The sequence below is a fragment of the Typopeltis vanoorti genome, chromosome 17, assembly GCF_054136105.1.
Source record: "Typopeltis vanoorti isolate ZY-2024b chromosome 17, IOZ_Tvanoo_1.0, whole genome shotgun sequence".
Lineage (NCBI taxonomy): Eukaryota > Metazoa > Arthropoda > Arachnida > Uropygi > Thelyphonidae > Typopeltis > Typopeltis vanoorti.
The window spans coordinates 79,480,894-79,492,671 of NC_143565.1; positions in this window are offsets into that span (position 1 = coordinate 79,480,894).

Genomic DNA, 11,778 nt, shown 5'->3' on the forward strand with positions numbered 1-11,778 from the left:
AAAGACTGATGTGTCCAATTATCGCCCTATCAGTATCTCTGGAGTGGTGATGAGGATGTTGGAAAAGTTTGTTAGGTCTCTCATACAGAAATAGGTTGACAGAGAATCTCTACTTTGCAATGAACAACACGGGTTTACTAAAAGAAGGTCATATTTGAGCAGTTTGCTCAAATGGTCATGTTTGAGCAAACTGTGGGGGGGGGGGGGAATAAACTATGATGCGTTTACATTTTGCTAACGCTTTTGATAGAACACAGCATGGAAGGCTATTGCATAAATTGGAGAATATGGGATTGGATTATAAAATATTGACGTGGATAAGAGGACTGGTAGTTATCAAAACGCGGTATATGGGAAATGTAAATCTGCAAAATTTAATGTAACAAGTGGTGAACCACATGGATCAGTCCTTGGTCCATTGTTATTTAATCTTTAGATTAATGACATTATGGAGCATTTGGCAGACGACAATCAGCTATTTGCTGATGATGCGAAGATAGTAAGGGTAATCAAGAATCCGACTCAGATTCAGTACAGCAATCCCTCGACTCATGCGCCCCCGATTAATGCGTTTTCGATTAGTGCGTCATTTTTTTTCGATACCCAAATTCGATTAGTGCGCCTCTAAAATTCGATTAGTGCGCCTATATACATCTTAAAAATAAATGTTACAGATTTTAAAAATTTTCGATCTATACATTTTTTATGGCTAACTATTTTAAAAAATCGCTCACAGGATGAAATAATTTAGTTAGCGATTTGAAACATTTTACAAAGTTATTTTATAATGGCGTACAACACTATTTCCATATACGCTATGTTCCAAATTTACGGCCAAAATTTATGTCGTCTACTTTATATAGCATTTTTCTGATCATATCTCGTGCAATTGTTTTCCTTACTTTTTTTATTTTAAATTATTTTCCTAACCTTTAATCATGAGTAAAAGAATTAGTGAGCAAAAAATAGAAGTGTAAAAATGATTCGAAAAGTAATCTGATTGAAGAATCAGATTACGTTTCGAATTTCTTGTCCTATCTTTGCTCTGAGTCCAGAGCAAAGATAGGAAAAGAACACAAAGATGGGTGAATCAACTGCTGAATACAAAGGGAAAGGTAAGGCTGCTTCAAGTTCATCATGCATCCACTGAAAATCAAACTATTATAATGATTGAATTAGAGAGACTTCTTTTTACATGGATCGAAGATTGTAACCAAAACCGGATCCCGCTAAACTCTGGCCTTATTAAATCAAAAGCATTGTCTCTTTGTAACCTGAAAAAAAAAGAGCTATCAATGATGGAAAAGAAGAAGAATTCCACGTTAGTGCTGGGTGATTTGAGCGTTTAAAAAAGAGAAATAGCCTACAAGCTGTAATTGCAGATGAGGAAATATCCAGAGATATTGAAGAAAATTATGTAAGAAGGGGACTATTGTGATCAACAGATAGTTAATCTCCATGAAACCCGGCCTTATTTTGGAAGGGAATGCCTTCCATTACTTTTCTAACTAAATCAGAGAAATCTCAGCCTGGTTATAAAGTCGCAAAGTCGAATGAAATTACTGCTAGCAATATGCGAGTCGTTTAGAAGCACATTCTTCCACATTATGCAAATGATTTTAGAGGCTTTTCAAATGGATCTAAGTTAATTAAATCTCATTCTGAGAAGTTGAGTAATTCTGACCTGCTAAATTTAGACAGACAGCGGGAAGATCCTGAAGAATATGAAGAAAATTTAATCACTGACAAGCCCAAAGAGGTTTCACAGACACAATTTGAAAATAGGTTTCGTACAATCGAAGTTTTTAAGCAGCGATGTTTAGAGACTGACCCTTGGTGAAAAGAGAACCAGTAAAATTTGCAGAAGAGGCAACAGGGCCATACCGTCAGGTGTATGAAAAAAAAAAAAAAGAAACAGAATGCCAGCCAAACTACGTTAGCTCAATTCTTCATTTGAGCTAACGTAGTTTGGCGTAGTTTGAGTTAACGTAGTTTTCCTTTAAACAATTAAAACCTTTTTCATGGTTTAAAGGAAAACCATGAAAACCATAGGTTTTCATGGTTTTCCTTTAACTAGGCCCTGAGACATACCCTAATTCTTTTATAAAAACCTTAAGGGTCAAAAACGAAATCTGAGGAACGAATTATACATTTTCTCATAGGTTACTATATTCAATTAGTGCGTTTTCGATTAATGCGCCTGTTTTAAAGAACGCATTAGGCGCATTAATCGAGGGACTGCTGTACTTGCAGAGTGACCTGAATAGCTGTAATTGTGGGCATTTGAAAATGCCTATCAGTCAACGATAGTAAATATAAAGTCAGACGCACTCTTTCGTGTGAGTATTATCAAGTGTCACGTTATATTGGTGGGATTATGCTAGAATAAACTGATCAGGCTAAGGATCTTGAAGATTTAGTAGACAGAAACATAAAGTTCAAGATCCATATAGCAGAGATTATAGATACAAATCAGAGAATAATTGGAATGCTGAAAACAAACCTTGGTAAAGATAAGGAATTCATTTTCCCTCTTTAGAATGCCTTGATAAGCTCTCATTGGACTATTGTGCACATGTCTGGTCTGCTGGTTTCCCTAATTATTCTGGAGAGAAAGTGCAAAGAAGAATGTTGAAATAATATCAGGATCGGGAAACACTGATTATGAAAATAGATTAAGAATTTGTAGACTGCAGACATTAGAAAGAGAAAGGGAGATATGATTGATAGGGTGATATGATAATCATATCACCCTTGCAGACACTAGCAACGGTGATATGATTGAGACTTACAAATATCTGAAAGGGTCATATAGGGTACTAGTAGATGGAATATTTCATTTTACAGAGGGTGGGGATAGGAAGAGCTGGCATCCTTGGAAGTTGACAATGAATACCGTCAAGAAGTGAGTGAAAGATAAATTTTTCTCTCAAAGAGTGGTGTTTGATCGGAATGGATTGCCATTGGATACTGTGTGTGCAACTAGTGTGAATGAATTCAAGAAAGAACAACAGCTGGAAAAACTGTTTCCAGCTGTTGGAAAAACTTGGAAAAACTGAGGAGAGGATCAAAAACTCAAGGGGGGGGGGCTAAGTATCACCTATACCAACTCTTATACTTTTATTTTATCTTAAGCTTTTTCGCAGAGTGCACTCACCACTTCAACAAGCAATTTATTCCATTCATTAACAGCCCTTTGAGCAAAACATTTAACTCTATGAGCGAATAGAAAATAAAATTTTAAAAAATGGTAGGATCGGAAGAACGATCAACTTGTCTGGTGATACAGTATGAGAGAGAACATGAAAATATTGTTGGAAGAAGCGACAGTTAAGAGTAAGAAAGCGAAAATAGTATTTTACCTAGATATTAGAGAAATTAATTAGGAAAGGGAGCTATGGTGACAAACGATTTGATGGTTTGGGATGTGTCGAAAGAATGATTGAGTGTATTTGGATATGTGGAGTGAGTTTGAGAGAAAAATAGGTTTGTATAACAGGGTCGGCCTAACACTTGACTGCGTTTGGTATCAGGAGTCTGGAAAAATTGTTAATTAGTAAGACACTCAACACAAAGAGTCAGGAAAACTAGATTATGATGGGAAGAATGCTGAGAATCTGTGCAAAACACCATGTTAGGTGACTGAGTTAATGAGAGGAATGTACATTACCATGGAAACGATTATGAAGAAAAAGTGATAGTGTGTTGGTCCGGTTCAGCCTTAAGCAAGTGCAAGGATGCATTAGAAATGCATTAGATAAGATCTGGTTCATCGTTTCTACTGACTGTTTCACCATCACATATGTGTCTTTTAATGACGTTCGTAACAGTTAACTTCAAATGCTCTAGTACTGTTAAAATCGCAAGGACTGATAGATAATAACATCTAGCTCGTTAACAGTTAAGCGTTAACTTTAAAACATGCTCTTCTACCCCAAGCAACTAGCAGATAGCGTGCATCCTTTGGTTTATGTTCTGTTATATTATTATGTTTTTTTTCTGATATTTTCGCAAAGAAAAATGTTATTGAGTTCGATTCTAAGATGAATTTTTTCTAAGCGTTAATAACATTTTGTGTGTCTTTGTTAAAATTCCATCAATAAGGATAATCTGGGTTAATTCCCACTCTTGAAACATACTGAGAAATTATAATCAGACGAGTATCATTGAATCCATTGAATCAATCTCATCCGGATATTATCACATTTAAATCAAATTTGGAACCAGTTGTCGAAGTTGTTTGCAATGCTGATTATCAGTGGTCAACAACAAAGAGGTAATTGACAAGCACTCATAATATCATGAATTTTTAACGATTCTTCTGCTAATTTGCTTAGATTATGAAAATTTTCACAGATAATTCTCTGTTAGAGAGTAACACTAAACAATTGCGAAGAAATGTTAGGCTTATATAATGTGCTTTATTCCTTTCTGCTTTTTAACGTTTTTAATACTAATATATATTATAAGAACATTTTTCTAGAAAGAGATGGAGAATATTATAATTTTGTAAGAGCTAAAAATGGCAACGAAGACGGTCACTGCCATTTAATATAAGAATTATAAATTTTGGATAAGAATGAACGATTTGAAAATTTCAATCGTTTTCCGATAGAGGGCATTCAAATTGTGTTAAAGAACGAGTTTAACCATTAAATTCTTTATTTTGACATAATAATCTCCTATCTAAGCAAAGCAAATAAATATTTGAAAGACTAGTTTCTGGTATCTAACAAATACTGTACTACTAATTACAGTTTTCTTTCTTTCTTTAAAATAATTATATCCTCTCGGATAGCAAAAATGCACTACGTAACTTTCGATGCGAACTGCTATTAAAATATTCTTTGATTTGATATGATTGGTTGCGTGGGATTGATTAAGACTCGAAACGATAGCTGGTCAGTAAAGATAAAATTCTACTAATAAACAGTTCATCGTCAATGGGGTTTCAATGATTACTTTTTTTTAATTATGTAATTTGCCTAAGGTGCGTATAGCCAGATTGAAGAGAGTGATATCTTACGACTTGGGACTTGAAAGAGGAAACTGCTACCATTTAGTTTTAAGTAGGATAAAGATTATTATCCTATTAACAAGAAAATTATGAAAGGTTAGAATACGTTGAGAGGCTTTTAAAATTAAACTATACGATCCGATATACGAATAGTATTAGAAAAAAAATGAAAGAATTTGTAAACAAGAATCAATACTTCAGGATTTACTGGAAAAATAAATTAAAAAACAATGGTGGATTTATCCAAGAAAGTTCTTTGAAAATCTATAATAAAATAAAATACCACATGATAGATGCGGAAATTTAGAGATAGTCCTTCAAAGGAAGGAATCATATCAAAAGATTCTGGCTAGTATGCCAGCAAATGTCCTTAGGGAAAAAAATGTAAAGAAGCTAAGCTATATAATAAAACAGATAAACAGAAGTAACGGGTAGATTTTTTGGTAAGAACATAGAAGACAGATATCAGAAATATCAAATTCAAAGTGGCCAAGAAATGGAAGAAAGAGTTCTATAAAAGGAATCAGAGAGGATAAGAGTGACATGAAATTCGAAATAAAGGTATTTTGAATGTTTAAAGTAATTACTTTGAAAGATTGTTAATTGCCCTTCAAAACATCACACTTATATGAAAAAGGATAATATGAAGAACTATAATATGTGGCCAGGGTCGTACTTATGCACAAGCGCACGACGCTCTAGGCTTCAGGCCCCGAAAAAGTAGGGTAAATTAAGGGGTCCCCAAACAATGATGATGGGCCCCATCGAAAAGTGTAAGTACGGCCCTGGCAGCAGATAATTAAGTTGCAATTCAGCTGTTAGAATTAAAGGATATACCGGAAGTTGATTAATATATAATAATTGTTAATGTAAGACAAGGGTGCATGCTATTTCCACGGACCACATGATGAAGGAAGATGCTGTTAAACCCGCTACACACTTTTCAGTAGCCTATAACCTAACTGAATAACTACTGTAAATAAACAAATTTCGTATTAAAATTAGCAGCAAAAGATTACCAAAACCATGAAAACAAAACGGAACATGAACCGCATTCTCTATGAAGATATTGTCGAACCTATCGAACAAGTATCTCAGGTATTTAGACAATTTTAGTTTGAAATTAAGTTCGAAAATAGATAACAAAATAAGCACAGTTGAAGTGTGCGCGCTAGTTGCATACATTTATAAGAAATAAGATGTAAAGTAGCCAAATCTAACTGTAAACCAGATGTTTAAACTGATTTTATGGAACACTAGAGACCACAGTTATGAGAGTTCTGAGAAAAATTAAGAAGGTGGACATTTGGCATCATTGATAGTATCATATCAATAATAATGAAGATATTTACAAAGAAACGATATTGTCAGTATCAGCAAAACAGATATTTGATGCCTGGATTGCAGGGGAAAAAAATACCCACAGAAAGATCAAAATCTAGATATCTAAGTGGATTGATGTAGTTAATAGTAGCCTAAAAATACTTAACTGCATGATCCGACATTAGGGGAATTCTGATAAATAACAAATCTATAATTGTTACTAGTCTCAATGTTAGTAACATTAGTAACATTAGCAAAATTATGTAGTAGTAGCACATTCTGTACATCCTTTTAGCGTACATATCAGAATTTGGGATTATGATTATGGTGATTATGATTATGACAAATTTATTTTACACTTTTTACTCCTTTGTCATACTTTATATGGTAGTACGATTAAAACAAAAAATTGGCATCTCAAGAAGATTTTTCAGAGGCCTGGAATAAAATATTTAAAAACAGAATAAAAAACATTTGTACTTAAATAAACCTCATTCAAAACAGTGTTGGAAGCTGAAACAGCTAAAAATTGCCGATTTAATGTGGCGATTTTGTTTGTTGTTTCTATTGACTTATAAAATAAGTCACAGTAGTAGGGAAAATTGTATGTAGAACTTTTTTCTTGCTATTATCTGATTCCAGCCATGAAAAACCAATTAATAAAATACATGCTGAAATTACTTATTGATGTATAACTTAAATTCATATTTTCTCTATAAATGAATTAATAATTGAGGTGTTTTAAACCATTGCTTTTAGATTTCTTATATTCAGCGAATTAAAGGGAAATATAATAAAAATGATTTTTTTAATTTTTCAGAATTATCATTTCGCTCCTTGAACGTAATATCTTTTCTTCCATTCTCATAAAGCAAATCGGAAATAAGTGGGTTCAGGTAAACGGTTCAGAAATTAATTCCAAGTTCAGGTAAACGGTTCAGAAATTAATTCCAAGTTCCTTTTGTAATGGCTCTTAGAAGTCGAATGATTATAATAAAACTGTGGGTCAACAGGAGAAACAACATCACAGTTTCGATTTTATTCACCAATTAATAGAACTTTTTCAAGAATATTTCTTCAGACTATTTTAGAGTTGGTTGATCTTCAGGTAAATCGTTTCCTTCCCTTTCTTATTCCAGGAAGAAATTCGGATTTTATCTCCGCAACTGCAAACTCGACCACGGAACACAGACCGGTCCACAGAAATAAATACAAATGAGGATCAGTGAGAAATATTTCTTATCTATCATCCTTCAGTCTTGGCGATGATATGAGGTACGAGGGTGTTCTGAAAAGTTCTCTGCCTAACAATGAAAAAACGAATTTAAAATTTCAAAATTATTTCATTTTTCAACATAATCACCCTTAAGACTAATACATTTCTTCCAGTGCCATTATCTCGTCCCTGTAGTAGTTCTCTGTAAGATCTGCAAAATACCCCTCTACAGCTGCAATCGCCTCTTGATTCGAAGAAAAATGCTGACCAGTGTTTCTATCTCTTTCAGATAGACGTCTATCTCTTCCAAGTGAAGAGACAGACGTCACTTGGAACAAAGTAGATGTTCTAACAATTCATAGTACAGATCCCTTGATTTTCCCATTGCCAAAACGCCTTTGTGGGCAGGTGAATTGTCCTGATGAAAGATTATTTTTTTCTTCTGCAAACCAGGTCTTTTCTCACAAATTGTTTCGTCTAGTCTGGTTAAAAGATCGGAATAATATTTCCAGGTTATCGTTTTACCCTTTTCAAGATAATTAATAAACCAAATGCCTTTAGCATCCCAAAAACACCGATGCCATGACCTTTTACTGCTAATGGAATCGACTTTGTCTTCTTTGGCGATGAACAACCGGACCGGCTTCTGTACACTATTTTGATTGCTGTTTTAGATTCTGGTGGGTAATGATGAATCCAAGTCTCATCCATAGTAGTAAATCGACGCACAAAATCAGTTTTATCCTAGTTAAAACGCTCCAAGCACTATTCAGAGATTTTCATGCGAGTGCATTTTTGATCTGCTCTGAGAAAGCCAGGCATCCATCTTGCTCAAAGCTTTTCCATTTGCAATTCTTCATGCAAAATATATCATATACAAATATTAGGATCAGTGAGAATTATTTCTTATTTACCATCTTTGGGAATTCCCTCAGTCTTGGCGATATGAGGTACGAGGGTGGTCTGAAACGTTCTCTGTCTGACAATGAAAAAACGAATTTATAATTTCAAAATTATTTTCATTTCTCAACATAATCTCTATTAAGACTAATACATTTATTCCATTTATTCCGGCGATGCTCCAGCGGCATTATCCCATCCCTGTAGTAGTTCTCAGTAAGATCTGCGGCATTATCCCATCCCTGTAGTAGTTCTCAGTAAGATCTCCAAAATACTCCACTACCGCTGCAATCACCTCTTGATTCGAAGAAAGATTATAGAGCATTTCTTTTAGATGCCTATAGCCCCAGCAGTTTCACGCACTTTGATTCGACGGTCATCCAATACCATATCGTGCACTCAACAAACGGACGTCCTTCACGTGAATCATCTTCAAGGCTGGTATGGCCACATTTAAACTCGGTAGCTCATTTCTTAATTGTCGAAAACGAAGGTGAAGAGTGCCCATAAATTTGTATGCAATTCAAATGAATTTATTTTGGCGTTAAACTTTCTTTTACAAAGAATTTTATAACTGCATAACCATCACTCGTCTGATTATGTGATTAGTTTTCATATACGAGTAGATCGTATTAGCTCCTGTTTATCTATTCTACAGTACTCCACTAAACCTTTGATAATAGAAAACAACAAGTATGCTCGTCACCAAATAATTATTATTTTTATTATTATTAACATGCATCGCCATGGACCTGTTGGCCCACACTACACAGTGTAGTCCCGAAAAACATCTGTTTTCATCTATTGGTTTCTCTTTCAGATTGGCAAGTTTTGCGAAAGAAAAGCTCGCGCTTTCAATTTAAAAAAAATAAAAATTAATGTCAGACTGGCTAATTCACCTTATAGATTTATAATTTAACACGAAATTTTAATTTAACAAAAAAAAAAAAAATGTGCCGCTTTTCGAACCTAGGCTTACTTTAATGTACACAAAGTTTTTCATACTCTTTGCTTTGGTTATTAAATTTCATAGAAAAGCCAAGAGAATTTCGATGTCTGTACAGAAGAACCGTAAGTTAATTCTGATCGTTATATTTTAAATATATTCCAAATTTTTATTTAATTCTATTTATTCATAACTTGCTCATAATTCTTACATTTTCATTTAGGACGCGACAATCTCATCTCTTTAGTTATGGCTACCTGGATGCAATGCGCTCGATGTGCTCTGTGTAGAAACGGCTCGGAATCAGGTAGGAAAATATGTCTATTATTGTTAATTATCTCACTGTACATTAATGTTCTCTGATGCTTATTACATCATTTGGCAAAGTATACACGGCGGCAAGCAACAAGAAACAATGTACTATGAAGATCATGCCAGTACCAGGTGCCGTTAGATAAATTTAATTAAGAGGTGTTATAGCTAATTCTTCTCCCTATTTGTCAGCATACTTCTCAATATGTTGACAATCCACTGATTGATTTTCACAACTGCTTAATGTGTTATCGAAACTTTGGTATCTTTGCTCATCATCACTCCAGATCTCCTACTCCATCTCTTGTAGTTCTATCAAAAGGGAACATTGCATTCCACTTGCTCTAACCAAAACTTGCAAAACATTGCAATGTGCTTATTAATATTTCTGTTCATAGGCACATCACATTGAACCAGCTTATTCAAATCGTCCTGACATGACATACCTGAACAGAACCCTGTGGTTTAAAATTTTCAAAGAGACAGCCTTTCCCGTATACAACTTAACGATGCCCATCATCCAGCTATTCAGATACCGATCCCACTAAGTTACGATCCTTTGCATTCATTTTTCTCTGCAATAATTAACCTCTACTGACCTCAACTAACATCTCCAACACGCTTGTCAATACCTCCAAAACAAATTGGTCTGGAGTTCGATAATGGAACTTTATCCAGTAATGTCCAATTCTTCTACTTTTCAGAAAGTCAGCCTATTGCGAGACTATGATTGAACAACTTAGTCAAGGGGTACTGTTTAATTGTTCTACCTTATTCCCTTAGCAACATCCCATATGACTTTTATTATCCTACCTTCTCTCGCTTCAACAACGTTCGTCAACTTTTAGTATCAACTTTCTACAAAGTTCATCACCTTTCATTAAACTCTCCCACTATATCATCTGCTGGTATTGTCAAGAGCAATCACTTCGAATTCTCTGTTGATCTGATTCTTTTGCAATCCTCCTCTGTCACAGTTTCTTCCTCAAATCTGTCAGTCAGGGACACTCACAAATTTCAGTCCTCTCGTAAACATTATACTGATCACATTTTCCATAGTCATCAGTTCGCCACTATCATTACCCAGGCAACAATCTGACACATTTGTATTTCATTCTTCACACACGCTACTTACAACAACCCTTCGCAAATGGTGTTCCACGTCATTGACCTAGAAAGCAATTTGTGCTTACAGCCACGACTATTTCCTCATCACCTTTTATATCCTAAGGCAAACTTTTCAATATTCTCGTACTCAAAACGCTGTTTTCCACCTATTTATCTAACACATCCCTCATTAGTTTCAAATCCAATCTTAAAAAGTTTTTTCTTTCTCCTGAACTTCGAAATCACATCTAGGACACAAAGGTACCATATGAACGTGACAGGGTTTTCAATCCAGAAACTCCGTTTATGATCTCACAAACAGGCACACCAATCAGAGGAATATACGTAGTTAACTGGAAACTAAGGTTCTGAGATCTTTCTTGCGTTGTTTGTAATCCCAAACAGCGATAACAACAGCATTTCTTCAACTTTCTACCCATCGGTGATACGAATGAACTAGAGGTTGAATAACTGAGATTATCAAAAAGAAACAAAGCTACGATGTTTGTTATTTACCGATCTCGAAAAGTTGCTAATGGCACTCTTCAACTAAAATCGAGTCCCATAAATAGCACTGGCGAATTTGGGGAAACTTTCACAATCACACATTGAAATGTATTGTAATCCATTCTTCCTCTGGGCATTTGTGCCACAAAATATCTTATCAAGATATAATGGTTTGAGGCATATAAGACTTGTAATTTATTAAACTCAGTTTACTACTTAGTACATAAACAAAAATAAAATAATATGCGTATTTACTTAAAGTTCGATGTAACTCTTTTGGTCAATATAACTTGAAGCTATTTTTCTCTTATTTTATTAATACTGAAATCGAAAACAGTTCAGACGGCTAAAAATAAAATTTTTGTGGGATGCATTAATAGAATTACCAGTTAGGAAAATTCAATTCTTTTAGCAATGAGAAACGCCTTAGGAAAGCTAAATTCTGATGGC